The following is a 19,833-nucleotide window of genomic DNA, read 5'->3' on the forward strand; positions in this document are numbered from 1 at the left end:
ACAATGTAGGCCATTGACATACAATGTACAGTATTATAAAATATGCTGGAGCATAATTGCTTGATAACACACGACTCATTATCATTTAACACACACAGCAAGTTACACACCAATGATGCTCAGTGTACTATATTATTTTAGCTGTATATATTGATTTGAGCAAGGAAGGAAAATGGTGGCTGAAAGCAGTTTGATTGATTCATTTTATGGTAGTTGCTGGTTCCAGATTGCTGGGTTGAAAAAAAAGAACAATTTGATTGGGTGTTTTTTCTAATACTTGCTGATTGCTGATTTATAGATTTTTCTACCTGTCTAGTGACTAGGAGTGGATTTTGATTGCTTCGCATTTAGTCAATGGGATATTTGAGCAAACCAAGGCGTTAAATTAACAGACAGTGGTTGTTTGAGCCAACTATTGATTTTTGCCCTATATTCACTTTGAGCTGTGACACCCTATAAGATGCAAGCTATATGATAAAAATTGCTTTTGCCATAAAACTTTACACTGCAACAATTGTGTCACAGCGGCCAATAATGTCAGGAGTGCAGTATAGTGCTTGTTTACAGCCTATTTCCAAAATGAAGAAATGCTACTCAATGAAGAATGTGAAGTGAGAGCACTAATGTGCACAGTTTGTGTGTCAGGGCAATTAAACCGGCAGCGGGAACTTAGGAGGAAACAGTGTCATAATGCAGCTGGTACAATGGCCTGGAAATTGCTCTTGAAATAATGGCGAGGCTAACAGAGGTCATCGTTATTTCAGGGCAAATGGGAGAGCAAGTTCCAGTAAGCGCACACGTGCAGTCATACCCTCTCTTTATTTTGCTTCTCTAACTGATTTTGTAGTGAATTTACTAATCTATCTGACACTTCCTGGTTCTTAGCGTGCATGGCTTGTGAAGGGGGCTTTCACTTCTTGGTCCTGATTGCGAGGCTTGTCATTGATGCTTCTAGCTGATTGGTTGAGGGGAGAGAGATATCGTTTCTCCACTCTCACAGCTCAGGGAAGCCTCGGAAAGACCCCTGCACTTCTTGTAGGTCTCCAGTGAAGCAAGTTGGTGCCCAGAAACCAGCAAAAAGTTTGTGGGTGAGTTAGTTACTTACGAGCAACAGGCGATGTTCGTTCTCCGCTCAGTGCAATTTCTGGGCCATTGTTTTTATCTTACATAACTGGAACCGACATTACTGGAGAGGCTGCAGTGAGATAGCTAGAATCTTCAGGGTAGATTCTGTGGTGCTGTGTGCTGGGGAGCAGTTGCCCAAAGGTTGCAGAAGGATTGCAGAATTAGGAGAGCAGGCTGTGTGCCCATTTCCTACTGGGCTATAAATCAGCGCCTGCTGCAATTTGTGCTTATGCCCAACATGCAACAGTCATGCAGCACTGCCAGCGATCATCAGAGTCAATGTGGTCCTCAGTTTCTATGTGCCAGGCTCCTTCTAGGGTAGCACTCAGGATATCTGAGGTTTGCTGTCCACAGATGAATCAAGGATGTCACAATTGCAGCAGGGCCAACGATTTCATCACTTTCACCACTGATGAACATCAGCAACATGAGAGGGCAACTTAACTTCGCAATACTGTTGGCTTCTCAGAGTACAGAGCGCTATTGACTGAACTTGTGTTGTCATTCTGGCCGCTAAATAGCCCAGAAAGGATTTTTTTTTCAGACCAAGTGGGAACAAGGCAGGGATAGTGTGCTACAACAGACTCCTTACATTGATGATCACATTGTACATTTAAAGGTTTATGATGAAAGTAATTTCTAGACTATATTACCTAAAATAACAGATACATTGAAGTGACATCAAGGCAGCCTGAAGCTATGCTATCCTGCTTTATAATATCACCTAAATGCTTCAATAAGATAGCTGCCTCATGATTACTCTCAACCGATTATTCTGCAAACTATCATTTATGCAGGTAGTGCTATGCACCACAAGAACTTGCAATCATCCGTCTGAGGAATAAAAATGATAAAAAATGACCACAAATGGAATTATGAGGCTTGTATCTGGTTAGCAGTTTTATTTGTTTGTTTCTATCTAATGCTCTGCAGTATAAATCTCTACTAATTGCTCTAACCAGTTAGTAATTCCATTCATCATTTATAAGCACAATGGTTACCCAAACTCATTCAGCTTTGCTACATGATCGGCTAATGGGTTTAAAAGCTCATGGCGCAGCTGAGTTGAAGAATTTTCACTTGCAAAGGGGAATAATCAATGTCAATGAAGGATTAGAGCTTCTGTGATCATCTTTCTGAGGTGAATCAAATAGTTGCCTGTATTCTGAGGTACTTTATGAATTGTAGAACAGAAGAGCCGGCTGGTTATCCAATGCTGTATTCCCTTGGATTCTGTGAGAATTCCTTCAACATGGTAAGAAGGTCAGAGATGATTGGTGGATTATATGTAGACTGTGGACAAGGGCAACTGCCAGAACTTGTGTAGGTCTTGCATTCTCTTAACTTTGTTGCAAAGTCCAAAACTGGGTAATGTGTGGGATCAAAGCTGATGAGATTTGCTTAGCTGCTGATGAGAATTTGTCAAATATGTTAAAAACCCCAATAACTAATGCAGTCACATCAAGAGATACAGAAGGAAGTGGGGGAAAATATTTTGAAAACTGTACTACTAGTGTTGAATCCGTACATTCTAATTTTCTGGACAGCCCACTCAAAAACTGGACTGTCTGGTCCAAAATGGGACAAGTGGCAAACCTATTTTTAACTGCTGTCTTTATAGAAGGATGTTTCATTATTTTCACTTTCATTCTCTGCAGAGTGATTCCTTTCTTGGAGGTGAATGCAATCAACTGAGGATCTTTTTAAATTAACACCCATTATCCTCAGCTCATAAGAGAGAGAAGCTTTTATTAGCTAGACAAGTCTGCCAATCACTAACTCTGAGGTGAACTAAACCTAATACCACTTCGATGAATCATACCGTATATGCTGTGTAAAAGACAGGCCACATATAAGACAATCCCTTGATTTCCAGCCAAAAAACTTAAAAACATCTATAATGCATATATAAGATGCCCTTCGGTCACTACAGATCACTAGAATGCAAGACGTTTGATTTTAATACATACTGACTGTCCCTTATGCTATGGGGATGGGAGATGTTGAGCTGAAGAAGGGCATACAGCCCTTAAGAATTCTGAATCGACTGGAGAGTAGGACGGTACTATGAGCAGGTGAGTGTGCTCCTCGGAGTGAGCTTCACTACTATGCATTACAAGGACTTGCAAATAAGATATTCCCCACCTTTTAACCATCAATCAGTGGGCTTAGGTTTCTAGTTTTATATCTTTGCATATAAAATACTTCAAGATTTTCAACTGAGACAGATGTATGCCCTTGAAGTAAAAGTCACACTGGGCTTAATGTTACCCCATATTGTTTTTGCAGCTGCAACTCCCATTTTAATCAATTCCCTGTTGGGATAAGTATCATTCTGCTCTCATGCTGAGTAGGATTTGTGTGGCAATGGGAATTAGCATATCTGGTACTTTTGGGCAATGCAACTTTTGCTGGAATCTGATCAATGCTCCAATGTCCTGTTCACAGAGAGAGAAAATTTAAATCACAATAATAGAGATAATAGAAGAGCTAAGAAATGGAGGGAGTGCAAATTATACAAGGAAAAATATAATTTTTATGTTTTGTGGGGAGATGGATAAAAATATGGAGTGCTCTTTATATGTGCCATAATTTTTTTTTACATCTATTCATAAAGTTCAGCATTGTGGATGGCCCCTTAAGTTTAATAATTTTAGGTAGAAGTGACTTGATTATTTCTATTCATTTTCAAATTATTTAAACGTAATCTGAGGAACTGGTTAATAGCAAATGATGGAGCCCAATGGTATATCAGAATTAAATGTGGTCATTAATACAGGGTACTGGTTGGAAGGAGTTACTGAACATTGCAGAGTCTCGAAACAGGATTAATTATCACTGGGAAACAACCATTAATCAATGTGTTCACTGGGAGAAGTTACTAACAGTGAAGTAGTTGGATTACGGTCATTAATGTAAAGGGCTTTAACTTTAATTAAGCCAGCTCTCTTGATGTTTAAACAAAAATATACTAACCATGACTTTTTTGTCTCAAATTTTATTCTTTCTCTTGGGGCCACCTGCTACCTACTTTGCTGAATGTCAGCACATTTCGGAAACATTTAAAGAACGCTGGCCGCCGCTCTCCGATCCCTCGACTCGGCTTCTGATCTCCCTCCTCGTCCTCCGTTTCTCCCTGGCTTTCGCTTACCTGAGGGCTGCTGCAACGCTAGCAGTGACCCGACCTTCATTGACCCTGCGCTGGTTGGCTGTTCGTGCCACACCTGATCCATTGAGATGAGGCCCGAGGCCCAATATCAGGGGCACCTCAGGCCTCGCCTGGTCAGGTGCAGGGATGGTACCCTGTACCCCGTGTGCCTGAATCTCTATCCTTCAGTGAGACTTGGGTACGGTTCCATGGACAATGACAGCCTTCCAGCAATTCATCCAAGTGACCATTCTTCATGTACAAGTATAGACAGTGATTGTTGCACTTGTGGATATGTTTGACATTGTGGAGGGTTACATCCCAACTGAAACCATGGAAGATTTTCTCTCCATCCCTGGGGATGCTGAGATTATTTGCAGCGCCCCAACAGTGCTCTGTGTGAGTCCTGATAACCCAGGGATCCTGCCTTTTTGGTCTGTATGGTTCAGTACTACACCACATGGTGGACTTATCCATTGAACCATTCGGGAACTTTTGTATAAAAGGCTTGTTGGCAATTTTTTCAGTGTGCTTTTTGGATACTACCTGATTAAGTAAGGGTGTTATATGACCTGTACATCATTTGCTGATGTGGTACATTGTGTTAATTGGAGCTGGCATGATAGATACATAGAACTGGAAGGATAAAAACCACAAAAGAATGCTCAATTTAAAAATATATATATATTTTAAATACATATGTATGTGTGTGGGGATATATCTATTTCTTTCTTTTTACTTTGCTATTTTGGGGCTAGGAGGAGGAGGACAGAGACTCCAATCATATGGATTCTTGAAATTAGAGAATTTTGTTGGGCTCAATTTGTTTAATTGTCTTGGATGTTAGCTTTATTAGTTTAAAAATTCAAGTTGAATAAGGAATTATTGTAACATTTTCAAATCAGCCCTTCATAGCAGGGCATGAAAACAGCTCTGGCAGAGATCATGGTTATTTGCTACTGTCAGTAAGCTCCACTGTGCACCATTGGTTTAACAGTGATGATCACTTTTGGCAAACCTTGTTTTGTTTTTTAAAAAACAATACAATGATACAATGAATGTCAAAATCAATCAGTGTGCCACTTGTATCTGATGACATCATGACAAAAATGACATCCAGGTCTTTTGGCTCTCCCACTTCCCTAAACAAAATATTGTTTAGGATACTTTCATGAAGACCATGCTGCTTTAAACAAGTATCAAAGGAGTTCTTGAAAGTAGTGTTTAATATTTTTTGACACAACACTTACTTGTGCAAAGCGCACCAGAGGGCAGAGAAATTCCCCAAAAAGCCACCTTTGAAGGAGAGCCTCTGTAAATGTAAGGGGTATACAGAAAATGGCCATTGTCAGGTCAGCCACAGCGAGGTTGATGAGAAACACTGTGATATCCGTTCTGGTTCTGCAGCCCATGGTCAGCACCCAAATGACCAGCATGTTCCCACTCAATGACAGAAAGGTAGCTGAGGCGTACATGATGATGATGACATAATGGGCTGCGTCTGGGATTATTAAATGTGTCTCGTTTTTCATGGTCTGCGAGATGTTGTACAGCTCCGTGCTGGTGTCGGTGCAGTTGGGTTTATTTATAGGATCCCACCAAAGAAGCTTCTTTCTTCTTCCCTAAGGTTTCTGAAATTAGATTGTCATCTGATTATCAGTATAGTATCTGTGAAAATCAGGGTAAAATGACTCATAAGGGAAACAAATCTGTAAATATATCTCGTCACCTTGATTTTTGCTATTCGAAGCAGTTCCAGCAACAACAGTTGAAAGTGGCATGTATATCATAGAATATAAAACAAGACATAGGCTTTCAGCCCATCATGTCTAGTCTCTTCACAGACTGTTTACAATTTTCCCTATAGTGGACCCTACTCAATCTATTCAGGGAGGTGATCAACCAGTTAAACCTTTCAAGAAAGTAAACTGTGAAATTTCTGCCTGACTCACTGAAAGTGCAGTGAGCAATTGTTTTCCACAGCAGAATCGTCCAAGGTCTAAGATTACATGATTCATCATGGTCCTTGGAGTATTTAATCATCTGTGTCGATTCCTATCCTTATAACCTTCAAAACATTTCTTAAGCAGATATTTATCAGCTCCCTTTCTGAAGGAGTTATTTGGTGCAGCATATCTTGAGTCTCACTTGAACTTTGCTCATTTTGTATACTTCTGTACTCTGTCCACGTAAAACTGACCTGTTTCCATCCATTTTACCCAAACTTCTCATTGTTCTCAACAATTGCCTCCTATTGCTTCCGAATTATCCTTTCTCCTGTGAAAGCAAGTTCAGTTCTTTGACTCTTTTTTCATAACTTACAGTTCATTGTTCTGAAATGATCCAAATCACTTTTCTCTGAACTCAATCCAATGTGGCTTTGAAGATAGGATGCCCAAACTGCAAACAATTTCTGGGCCTGTGCTTGTACCAGGAGGTGTATGGGATTTGCATTTTCCTGTCATTTTCTGGGGTCAGTCTTGCTATAATACTGTAAATGGGCTTCCACTGAAAAAACTGCCAATTAGGGCTCACTATTTAAGTTAGGAAATACAGACTTTAAATCCTGCTGCAGTACTTTAAAGGGCAGGTGTGCTTTTTCCTGACTTTTTAAAAGCCTAAAATTTCTGCTGGAAAATAATAGCAGGGAGACTTGTGCAGGGCCAGAGCACCAATATTTTCAGATTGTGTAATTAAAATTCGGGGTGGGGGATGGGGGTTTGGCACCCAAGTGCACCATCCCCACAGCCAACAGATACAACAACTAACATTAGGACATCTCCCTGGGGGGGCTCTGCCACAGATGTTCATGGAATTGCCTCATGATCTACGGTGGTCTGCAATTTTGAAAATCCATCTATTGGTACTGTACAGATGTGGATCGTGGACTCATCCACACTAGACACATGCTGCAGCAGGTTGGCTGGCAGAGCCTTCAATGACTGCAACAAACTTCTGTGCTCAGAAAGGATCCTCCTTTTAAATCAGGACCTGTGAAGTTCTGGGCTTAACAAGGGAGGACAGTCATGAACTGGTCCTTTGCATGTTCCTCACACTATCTTGTAGTACTTTGAAGGATTACGATGCATGGGTGCATGCAGCAGGGTACACATTGCACCAGCAACTTACACATGTATCATAGTATGGCACAGCACAGAGGAGGCCATTTGGCCCATCATGCCTGTGCCAGCTCTTTGTAAGAGCAATCCAATTAGTCCCATTCCCCTGCTCTTTCCCTATAGCCCTGCAATTTTTTTTCCTTCAAGTATTTATCCATTTTCTTTTTGAAAGCCATGATTGAATCTGCTTCCACCACCCTTTCAGGCAGTGCATTCCAGATCATATCAACTTGCCGCCTAAAAAAATGTTTCCTCATGTCGCCTCTGGTTCTTTTATCAATCACCTTAAATGTAAATGTTTCTTCAGTCACATCTTTAAAAAAAAAATCTTGGTACTCTGGGGGTGGCACTGTTTCACATCTTAGTGCACCATCAGCACAGACAAGCAGCACATAGCACTTAGGAGGAGGTGACACTTCATCCTACTGTCGAGCACCAAGAATTTGGCAGCAAGTATGGACCTTACTAGATCAGCCAAAGTAGGCCGTATATTTATTCGGTGTAGGTGCCTGGGCTCCAGCATGGAACAAGAGCTCTGAAATTCTGCAGAAAACGATCATCTGGGCTGGCAGTGGAGAAATTTAGGATGGCACCCAGTTATACCGAATCCAAGCCTCTTTTCCTACCCATCAGACATCCTGGTGGAAGTTGGGTGTATAATATGACCATTCACAAATGAGCAGGGCATTATGATGCCTTGCAAATGATCAAATGCATCTTATGTTTTTCCCAGCTGTTGCAGCCTGGCACAACCATATGCAAGAGGAGTCTGTGCATTTCTGGTTTGCAGCCAGCGTTGGTAAGGACCTCAAGTGGGGGAGGGACATTTAAAATATAAACACACGGGTTGAGCAATTGCTTTTGGGAAACCAGCCTAAAGGAAAATCATAGAATCATAGAAGTTACAACATGGAAACAGGCCCTTCGGCCCAACATGTCCATGTCGCCCAGTTTATACCACTAAGCTAGTCCCAATTGCCTGCACTTGGCCCATATCCCTCTATACCCATCTTACCCATGTAACTGTCCAAATGCTTTTTAAAAGTGGTAACTTTTATCATCTTGGGCCAGCAATGCAGGTTTGGTTCCACTTACACTGTGGCCAGGCACCTCCATGGATTCTCTCCTCCCTCACCACCTGATGCAGGCACCGTTAATAGTGTGAACAGCCACCAGCAGTATTCAAATCTCCCTATCACTGGTGATATGGGCTGGGGCAAGGGGCACATCCTTGGGGTGGGCAGATTCTGCCCCCAAAAAGCCTCCCTGCATTTTATGGTGGGGCTTGCTTGGAGATTGGATAGGGAGAATCTTTATTTGGGACTTCACTGATCTTATTGGTAGGCATGGTCAGGCAGCATCTAGTAGCAGTGGCATGGCTGCAGTTGACATAGATGAAGGTATTTCTCAGGACACTCAAATGGACTGAATATATGACAGAAAGCATGCAGGACCAGGCAGCCCTCGAAGCTGTGGATATGGCAGAGCTGGTAGCTAGTCATATTGGCCCAATTCAAGGAAGTAGAGGACTCCTTGCTCCCACTGACACATAGCAGCCAGCCACTTCACTGACTCCTGCTACAAGGTGAGCACCTAGGAGCACAAGTTGAGTGTTAAGAGCACAAATTCCAAGCTTTTTTCTTCATGAGTTGCATAAGTGCATATCATGGAGTCTTGTGGGCCACATGTTCCTGTTAATTTTCATATATCTTAAGCTTTTGATACTAACAGATGCTGGTGTTCCAATTTAGAATGTATCCAACAATGTTGCTGACGTCACCTGTGGCACCCTGAAATAAGCCTAAAGTATAAAAATTAAGTTCTATGGTGACCTTGACAGACATTTTTTAAATTTATTCATGGGATGTGGGCGTCGCTAGCAAGGCCAGCATTTATTGCCCATCCCTAATTGCCCTTGAGAAGGTGGTGGTGAGCCACCTTCTTGAACCATTGCAGTCCGTGTGGTGAAGGTTCTCCCACAGTGCTGTTAGGTAGGGAGTTCTAGGATTTTGACTCAGCGACGATGAAGGAACGGTGATACATTTCCAAGTCAGGATAGTATGTGACTTGGAGGGGAATGTGCAGGTGGTGGTGTTCCCATGCGCCTGCTGCCCTTGTCCTTCTAGGTGGTAGAGGTTGCAGGTTTGGGTGGTGCTGTTGAAGAAGCCTTGGCGAGTTGCTGCAGTGCATCTTGTAGATGGTACACACTGCAGCCACAGTGCGCCGTTGGTGGAGGGAGTGAATGTTTAAGGTGGTAGATGGACTGCCAATCAAGCAGGCTGCTTTGTCCTGGATGGTGTCGAGCTTCTTGAGTGTTGTTGGACCTGCACTCATCCAAGCAAGTGGAAAATATTCCATCACACTCCTGACTTGTGCCTTGTAGATGGTGGAAAGGCTTTGGGGAGTCAGGAGGTGAGTCACTCACCACAGAATACCCAGCCTCTGACCTGCTCTTGTAGCCACAGTATTTATATGGCTGGTCCAATTAAGTTTCTGGTCAGTGGTGACCCCCAGGATGTTGGTGGGGGATTCGGCGATGGTAATGCTGTTGAATGTCAAGGGGAGGTGGTTAAACTCTCTCTTGTTGGAGATGGTCATTGCCTGGCACTTGTCTGGCACGAATGTTACTTGCCACTTATCAGCCCAAGCCTGAATGTTGTCCAGGTCTTGCTGCATTCGGGCAGAGACTGCTTCATTATCTGAGGGGTTGGGAATGGAACTGTACATTGTGCAATCATCAGCGAACATCCCCACTTCTGACTTATGATGGAGGGAAGGCCATTGATGAAGCAGCTGAAGATGTTTGGGCATTGGTATTGATGGAGTTTGGCTGGAAGTCTGGTTGCAGCACGTGGCACAACCTCTCTCGTAAATCGCAGCCTATGAAGACAGAGTTCCTTGGTCAAATCTAGGTAAGTATACATGCCTGTATATTTGTTTTTGAAGATAATAATGGGTGCAAACTGTTTGCTTCTGGGGCAAACTCATTTTCCATCCCTCCTGCGCTGATTCTCCTCTTCCTACAAATAGCATAAAGATAAAGGTATTCCCATAGGAATATCTATGGTGCTAATCTAAATTACACCAATTGATAATGGCAGTGCCAGAACTTGTAGCACAGACAGTCTGAAAATAAAGTAGAGCCAAAATGAATAGTCAAAAAATAATATTCCTCTGCAGCCTCCCAAAATTAATTTGAAAAAAGGCAGCTGCTCTTTAAAAATGCTGACTTCTTGTCAGTAGGCACAACTTAGCAACCCTGAACACCCATTTTATATGGGTGGCATGAATGCCAGAAGTTTGTGTGTGCACACATTTAAATGCTTTTAAACCATTCTATAAATATCTAAATTAAGCTCTTGCCTGTTGGCTGTGACAGCTTCCTGTCCTGAAGTGCTTCCTGCCCAGAAAGTTGTTGTACTTTGCAAAGTGGGTACAGAGGTGACGAATATGATTTGTAATCACAACGCCTCTCCCCTCCACCTGCTAGTGGCATAAATAATTGGAAAATTTGCACTATTGCATATGTGTTCTTACCAATGAGAATAACTGGGTAATTATTTCAACTTACAATCAGACACTCTTGAAGTGCATCCCAGTACTTGATCAGCCTTGTTGATAACGGGTTCAAGTTGACTGCATACATTCAGTGAGAGGTCAATATTCACACTCAAATCCTTTTCACTTTTGCTACCAGGCTGTAAGAGAGGAGAAACTTGTTTTAAAGAAAATGTTAATGGTAGCCTCATTCTAAGGGAAGGATTTTATTATTATTTCAAAATAGTACCTATTTATTAATGTGGGGTTAAAATATCCCTTGAACAGCATTACATTTAAAGGAAGGGGTTAACTGTGCCCCTTTTAAACATTACATTTGAAAACTGCAGAAATTGTAAGAGTTTTCAGAAGTTTCTAACAGGCCTACAGCTTGTGAAAATAACTGGTAAGTAATTAAGAAATCCTTGAAGCAGCTAGAATTGGAGACACCAAGACTATAAGAAGAGTCTGTGTATAGTTAAGAAGGGGCCCACACATTCTGATCTCTGCCTGAGAGAGTTTGCACACAGATAAAAAAGGAGCCTATGCACTCCAATAGTCTGAGATAATTGCATCTGGCTTTAATTGATTTTAACTGTCCATCATTAAGGTATGGTAATGAACTTAGTCTAGCAACAAGGAAATGATTGGACAAAAATGACACTTCCCCAATCCTACTGATTGGTCAAAAACACCATAAAAACAAGACACTGCGATTAAAACAGACATTGCAGTCGAAGGAGCTTGAAAGAAAGGAAGACGACGATCATCATCATCATCATCATCATCATCATCAACAACAACAAAAGTTAAGAAGAGCTGATCACTCTAACTGCCCTGATGCAAAAACCCTTTGTTGTTAAGGTTGTATGTATTGCTTGTTTTGCCTGATGCTTGTGTGAATAGTTTAAATCATTAAATGATCACGTTGCGAAGTGCAGAATGGGTAGAATAAGGTTGTATGCATTGCTGATTTGCTTCATGCTTATATGAATTATAACATCATTAAATAATAACTTTTGATTAACAAGACTACAGTGAGTGTGACTTTCTTTGACTATTGTCCAGGTTCAAGAATCACTAGAAATCAGATATATCCTACATTATGTGCCCACATTTTCTGTTCAATGTACATTGTCTCATGTTCATCCCCATTAAATATGATACAGCAGTTTTGTGCCATATCTGAGACCTGCACCGTTTCTGTCAGAGAGGCTTCAATATACATTTATTGCTGACAGCTGGAAACTGTCTATTCCAGTGGATGCAAATAAGCTGCCCACCATATAGAACATCTGCTTTAGTATAAAAGACCACATCCTTTAAAAAGCGTCTCCCTGCAGGAGGCCTAGTTTTCTCAGTGTTCTAGTGCACGGTTGCATCGTGTCATAATAGTGGGGATACGGATTCATTACGCATGATGCTAACTTGACAATTTTGACTGCTCTGGTATGGTGAGGCACTAGGTGCCTCCATGCAGTAGGGATGGAAAATTATGATTGAGTTTTCCTTGGGCTCCTATTGTACATCTCAGCCAGAGTTCATTCAAAAATCTTATTTTTTGTACTTAATTTCATCATAGCAAAACAGTGCACGACTAAACCCATTGTACAAAAATATAGAGAAATTCAGTAAACAGCAGATTATCCTCAACGTAGCCAGGGGAGAAAATAGATGTCAAACTCTTGTTGACATTACATTTAAAAAAAAACCTCACTGCTGGAGGGTATTACAGATTGAACACCATCCTCACATTATACACTTTTATAGTTTTTTTTTTCTCATTCCCTGGTGCCTCATGTCATGTACAACTTTGTGTTCTAGTGCACGGGTGCATAGTGTCATGATAGTGGGGATACGGATTCATTAAGCATGCTGCTAACTTGACAATTTTGACTGCTCTAGTATGGTGAGGCACTAAGTGAAGACTAGGTGCTCAGAGGATTGTGTATCCAACTCTTGTCAATGCTGCTCTGAAATCAGATGCTCTGTGATCTTATTTTTGGAGCTCTCCCTTTTTTTAAAAAAACCTTTCTGTAGAGGTATGCCTAGCTTTTGATTGACATCTTTGAAAGGTGGCCCAGCTGCTGAAATTGGGAATTCGCCCAATAAAAGACAAAAACCCCAACACAGAGGGGGTTTTACACAGGTTACATTTTTTGAGTCCTTGCCCATGGTGACGAGCATCGCTCAGATCGAAACATTGTGGCCACACAGCCTATGATTTTCTTTTTTGTCCATAGAAATCAATTTCTCTTAAAATCTACTCTAATAAAGTCTCTCTTGCTAATCAATGATATTCATCTCTATATATTTAAATTCTTATACATGTATATTATATTTTTAAAAAATCAATTCAGCCTCTGAAGTTATGATTGATTTGTGCAGTTCTCTTTCATTAACTCTTGTCTCAGTATTTAAATGAGCCACAAACTTTTCATAAGGCTTAAGCTTAGAATTGATGTGCAGTGCTTCTCAAGTGCATAATGTTCATGATGTGTGCTAGTATTTCTTACTTGATGTTTCATTAATCATTCTTGGGTGCCAATGTGAAATGAATTGTTAGGATCAGATTTTCTCCTCTTTTTCCCAGTGTGGGTCTCTCCACATCACTTTCTAACCTTGGCTGAAGGTGGACATGTATCCTGCTTCTAGACTTCCCACAATGGTGTACTATATCCCCTCTTAGGAATTCTGTCTGGGAAGGTGCTGGCCTCCAGTTAGTGCTTCCCCACAGTGATCTGGTTGAGAGTAAGAATTCTTCATGTGGAGAATCGTGGTTGGAAAGTCTCACCCTACTACTCCATGATAATATGCATTGGTGACTTGCAAAGTATTCGTGCCCCCTTACTGCATTGTACATGCTTAGCAAAACAAAATTTCTTGCATGCATTTTCTTCAGTGTTATTTATTCCAATTTCATGACAACCTGGCTGTTCATCACCTGACAGGTGAGACGGAACAAGTCTTTCTTGCTTCATGTGTTTATCTCTTGTGGCAAGCAGCAATACAACTGATTGACATCAGAGATGCCAACTTAGCCGGGCTTGTTCTAATCTCTCAAAGTTTCAATTATTTGAAAACCTGCACATGCGTGGGAAAAAATTTGAAGTGCCTGATTTCCCTTCCAACTGTGAAATCACCCAGTCTGACACTGTACAGCAAAAATCTATCAGGCCAACAGAGAGATGATCCTTCAGCCAAAAACAGGTATTACACTTCTTTGCTCCTTGCTTCTCTTCATGTCATTATGTATCACACAACTCTAGTTACATTTCTGCAGTTTTTGCACTCGGCGTTGAAGACTTGCTTTTCATTGGTATTTTGTTTCCTAAACTTTTACCAAGATACCTGCAGTTTGTCCCTTTTTGTCTTATTTCTATCTAATTGCAAGTTTTTTAATAACATTTCTTGTGGGTTCTGATAAAAATGATAATGGATTCTGTAACAACTTTTTTTGACATAGTGAATCTGTCTTCTAATAAAGGATGAAACTTGGGGTTGATATGCGATATTTGCAACCCATAATGGTGATGTGCACCTGGCAGGTGACTCATTATTGTGGCCTGTTGTGCACCCATTGTTTGTGGCATGGGATATTGCGGTAGAAAAGCACTAGTAGCATGAGGGCTTGTGCACCAGGTGTACAATATGTTCAATAAGGCCTAAAAAAAGGTCAGTGAGGTCCTTTCCCCCTAATGCGTTCTCAGGATCTGAAAATATTGCTGGAGCTCAGCACCCATATAAAACAGGTGCCCCTTCATTCATGTGGTATTTATATCAAATGGCTGCATTTTGACCCAGTGCTTTCATTGTTTATGTCCTGGTGTCCTTTGGCTTCAGTACTACTCGTAAAACTGCACCCCATCTGTCATCTATGGGTATTAGCTGAGGGAACTGTAATTGAGCTCTGCATAAAGTAGATGTTTCAGTATCCTGCTGGTTGTCTCTGTCAATCTGCTGGTCTGGAGAAGGGAAAGCAAGGTAAGAGGAAAGATGTAAAACAGGCCAGCCCAGATGATTGCAAATTGATGTGCTTTTCAAAATCTTGCTCTGCATTGTCATGGAAAAGGTGGAGAAGAAAAGAACCTGCTTCAACCAGTGGCAGAAGATCTCACTGGTCATTAGCCACCTTATGTGAGTATGTGAAAATGCAGCATGTGGGTATCTTGTGTTCATAGAATCATAGAAGTTACAACATGGAAACAGGCCCTTCGGCCCAACATGTCCATGTCGCCCAGTTTATACCACTAAGCTAGTCCCAATTTCCTGCACTTGGCCCATATCCCTCTATACCCATCTTACCCATGTAACTGTCCAAATGCTTTTTAAAAGACAAAATTGTACCCGCCTCTACTACTGCCTCTGGCAGCTCGTTCCAGACACTCACCACCCTTTGAGTGAAAAAATTGCCCCTCTGGACCCTTTTGTATCTCTCCCCTCTCACCTTAAATCTATGCCCCCTCGTTATAGACTCCCCTACCTTTGGGAAAAGATTTTGACTATCTACCTTATCTATGCCCCTCATTATTTTATAGACTTTTATAAGATCACCCCTTAACCTCCTACTCTCCAGGGAAAAAAGTCCCAGTCTGTCTAACCTCTCCCTATAAGTCAAACCATCAAGTCCCGGTAGCATCCTAGTAAATCTTTTCTGCACTCTTTCTAGTTTAATAATATCCTTTCTATAATAGGGTGACCAGAACTGTACACAGTACTCCAAGTGTGGCCTCACCAATGCCCTGTACAACTTCAACAAGACATCCTAACACCTGCATTCAATGTTCTGACCAATGAAACCAAGCATGCCGAATGCCTTCTTCACCACCCTATCCACCTGTGACTCCACTTTCAAGGAGCTATGAACCTGTACTCCTAGATCTCTTTGTTCTATAACTCTCCCCAACGCCCTACCATTAACGGAGTAGGTCCTGGCCCGATTTGATCTACCAAAATGCATCACCTCACATTTATCTCAATTAAACTCCATCTGCCATTCATCGGCCCACTGGCCCAATTTATCAAGATCCCGTTGCAATCCTAGATAACCTTCTTCACTGTCCACAATGCCACCAATCTTGGTGTCATCTGCAAACTTACTAACCATGCCTCCTAAATTCTCATCCAAATCATTAATATAAATAACAAATAACAGCGGACCCAGCACCGATCCCTGAGGCACACCGCTGGACACAGGCATCCAGTTTGAAAAACAACCCTCTACAACCACCCTCTGTCTTCTGTTGTCAAGCCAATTTTGTATCCAATTGGCTACCTCACCTTGGATCCCGTGAGATTTAACCTTATGTAACAACCTACCATGCGGTACCTTGTCAAAGGCTTTGCTGAAGTCCATGTAGACCACGTCTACTGCACAGCCCTCATCTATCTTCTTGGTTACCCCTTCAAAAAACTCAATCAAATTCGTGAGACATGATTTTCCTCTCACAAAACCATGCTGACTGTTCCTAATTAGTCCCTGCCCCTCCAAATGCCTGTAGATCCTGTCCCTCAGAATACCCTCTAACAACTTACCCACTACAGATGTCAGGCTCACCGGTTTGTAGTTCCCAGGCTTTTCCCTGCCACCCTTCTTAAACAAAGGCACAACATTTGCTACCCTCCAATCTTCAGGCACCTCACCTGTAGCTGTCAATGATTCAAATATCTCTGCTAGGGGACCCGCAATTTCCTCCCTAACCTCCCATAACGTCCTGGGATACATTTCATCAGGTCCCGGAGATTTATCTACCTTGATGCGCGTTAAGACTTCCAGCACCTCCCTCTCTGTAATATGTACACTCCTCAAGATATCACTATTTATTTCCCCAAGTTCCCTAACATCCATGCCTTTCTCAACCGTAAATACCGATGTGAAATATTCATTCAGGATCTCACCCATCTCTTGTGGTTCCGCACATAGATGACCTTGTTGATCCTTAAGAGGCCCTATTCTCTCCCTAGTTACTCTTTTGCCCTTTATGTATTTGTAGAAGCTCTTTGGATTCTCCTTTGCCTTATCTGCCAAAGCAATCTCATGTCCCCTTTTGGCCCTCCTGATTTCTCTCTTAACTCTACTCCGGCAATCTCTATACTCTTCAAGGGATCCACTTGATCCCAGCTGCCTATGCATGTCATATGCCTCCTTCTTCTTTTTGACTAGGGCCTCAATCTCCCGAGTCATCCAAGGTTCCCTACTTCTACCAGCCTTGCCCTTCACTTTATAAGGAATGTGCTTACCCTGAACCCTGGTTAACACACTTTTGAAAGCCTCCCACTTACCAGACGTCCCTTTGCCTGCCAACAGACTCTCCCAATCAACTTCTGAAAGTTCCTGTCTAATACCATCAAAATTGGCCTTTCCCCAATTTAGAATTTTAACTTTTGGGCCAGACCTATCATTCTCCATAGCTATCTTAAAACTAATGGAATTATGATCACTGGTCCCAAAGTGATCCCTCACTAACACTTCTGTCACCTGCCCTTCCTTATTTCCCAAGAGGAGGTCAAGTTTTGCCCCCTCTCTAGTCGGGCCATCCACATACTGAATGAGAAATTCCTCCTGAATACACTCAACAAATTTCTCTCCATCCAAGCCCCTAATGCTGTGGCTGTCCCAGTCAATGTTGGGAAAGTTAAAGTCCCCTACTATTACCAGTATGTTTGGCATTTCTTGTCACCGTTCATGGGCCATGGGGCTGACTCATTATGGCAGTAATACAGAGTATTGTGCTAAAACATGGATATGCTTGTGCATTTGGAAAATAGGTGAACAGTTATTGGGAGTGCAGTGCATTCTCCCTCTGCGATGCTCCAACAAGCATAGAGAAATGTGGTTAAGCCAACGTTGTAATATTAAGCTAAACACTTACCTTAGCAACCTATTGGAGACCAGCAAATTTCTTCTGCCCCTGTTCCCAGGATCTGGTCCACAAGTAAGACAATATTCACTCTTTCTGCTAATCCCATCCAGGCTGTTCTCTTACTACTCTTCAGGAGGGAATGTCCTTGCACTCCAGAAAAGAACACTTTTCTTGCCTGCACCTCCTACAGAAGGATCTTCAAAGTTGTATCCTGGTCTTGCTGCAGCCATTTATAGCCCTTGGTAACATTACAGCTTTAAGGTGATAAGTTCCAGATAACATATCCCTTTGTTTCATATACTGTGCACTAGGGGCTGTGAAATATTATGCAAAGGAACTGACCTTGTATTAAAGCATATGGTCAGCTCATAGCTCTACAACTACATGCAGCTATCAAAGAGCAACACTACAGCTGCCATGACACCAGGACCATATTATCAGCACCTGGACTGAAATCATTATTCAATTTCTATTTAAAAGAGGAACAAGCAACTATTTTCATTGTGCAACTGTTTTTATTAAACTATTTAATTTACCTATAAACTTGCACAACCAGTGCTCAGAATCAGTATTCCTGTTGACATTTTAAGTAATCAATATAAATTTCAGTGTTCCATACTAAGCCTCTACAGCCTACTACCCTGAATCCTACTCAGTGGCTAAAGTCTTAACAAATTTAAAGTCAAGCAAAACCAACAAAGCTAGTTAATCAACTCTATTACATTTTTATTAATTAAAATAAATATAATTGAAGTAACCAAACATGCAAATGCCTCTCATCTCAACCCTCTAATCAGGAATAGTGCTGTCTCCCATGGGTTTCTCTGACTCTGGCTCCCTCGGTCCTTGCTTTTATAGCGATAATTCCACAGGAGTTCGACTCGTCTCCTGCTGTAGCTCTTGCAGCAGACCAGTGGAACCCAGGGAAACAACGTAGATGGCAGTTAACGCTATCTCCTTGTGGGGTCCACTGGTCTCTCACTGGACTTCAAGTGGGAGACAGGTGGAACCCCTGTGGAATTTCAGGGCCTAAATTAGACTATTTTTACTATTTGCAATGTTGGATACAAAACTGAACACATTCATATAAAATTCGTCTATCCACTATTTTAACTAGTGTTAACCCATTTAATTAACAGCTTTACATCTGTTAAAATTATGATCAAAGGAATGTCATACAAAGACATTAAGTGCTCCTACACTAAAACAACAAGCTGTCATTCCTGGATTACAAATCTCAGTATTTTAACATTTTCAATGTTGTTATCTCTGCTACTTGGAAGCACTGTGAACTAATTTGTCGTGTGAAAATGTGTTGCATTCAATGGGAGTGGAATTAACGGCATCAGGAAGAAGACAAAAGTAAGTTTGTTTAGCCAGGCCATAGGACAAAGAACCTTGTAGCACTAAAACTGCCATAACAGCCAGCATTACAAGGCATCACTGTACCTAAAGTTTTTTCTACATCCGTTTTTACTTCCACATCTATTTGGTAGCTAGAAAAGTAACAAATGGCAGGTTAGATAAAATCTTTATATAGTGAATGGTGCTTAAAGAGACAGACAATCAAAGTTAGAATAACTAAGAGATTGTTTGAAAGACTTAATAGATTAAAGTCTGCAAATGTACAGGGCAAAGTGAACTCATTCATACCATACACTAAAATCCATAAATTATACTTTAAAAGTTGTGGTTTTAATGGCGTTCCTCCCTGATAAAATAGGGAGCTTACTTGAATATGTTAGTCGGTGTCCAGAACTACCTGCAATACTCCAGCTGTGGACTAACAACATCACCTTCTTACTTTTATATTCAATGACCCTATGTATAAAATCCAGAATCCCATTTGCCTTTTAAAAAAAAATTTATTGCTATATTTCATTTATAAATATTTATTTATCTGCAGCCCTAGATCTCTCTGTTCCTCCATTCTGACAAGAACCTTGCCATTTAGGGTATATTTTCTCGACAAAACATACTACTTCACATTTCTCTGCATGGAACTGCATCTGCCACCTATCTGCCCACTCTGCTAACCTAT

At 41.4% G+C, this 19,833-nt stretch overlaps 1 long non-coding RNA gene across 1 annotated transcript; it reads right to left on the reverse strand.

Moving 5' to 3' along the window:
* Positions 1-5,026: 5,026 nt before the first annotated feature.
* On the reverse strand, positions 5,027-18,082 carry LOC137332100 (uncharacterized). The gene is made up of 3 exons (XR_010965581.1): positions 17,802-18,082; positions 10,964-11,090; positions 5,027-5,904 (listed from the first exon to the last, which is right to left on the reverse strand). It is a non-coding gene; the product is annotated as an uncharacterized lncRNA (long non-coding RNA).
* Positions 18,083-19,833: the final 1,751 nt, after the last annotated feature.

Source organism: Heptranchias perlo, chromosome 14, assembly GCF_035084215.1.
Source record: "Heptranchias perlo isolate sHepPer1 chromosome 14, sHepPer1.hap1, whole genome shotgun sequence".
Classification (NCBI taxonomy): domain Eukaryota; kingdom Metazoa; phylum Chordata; class Chondrichthyes; order Hexanchiformes; family Hexanchidae; genus Heptranchias; species Heptranchias perlo.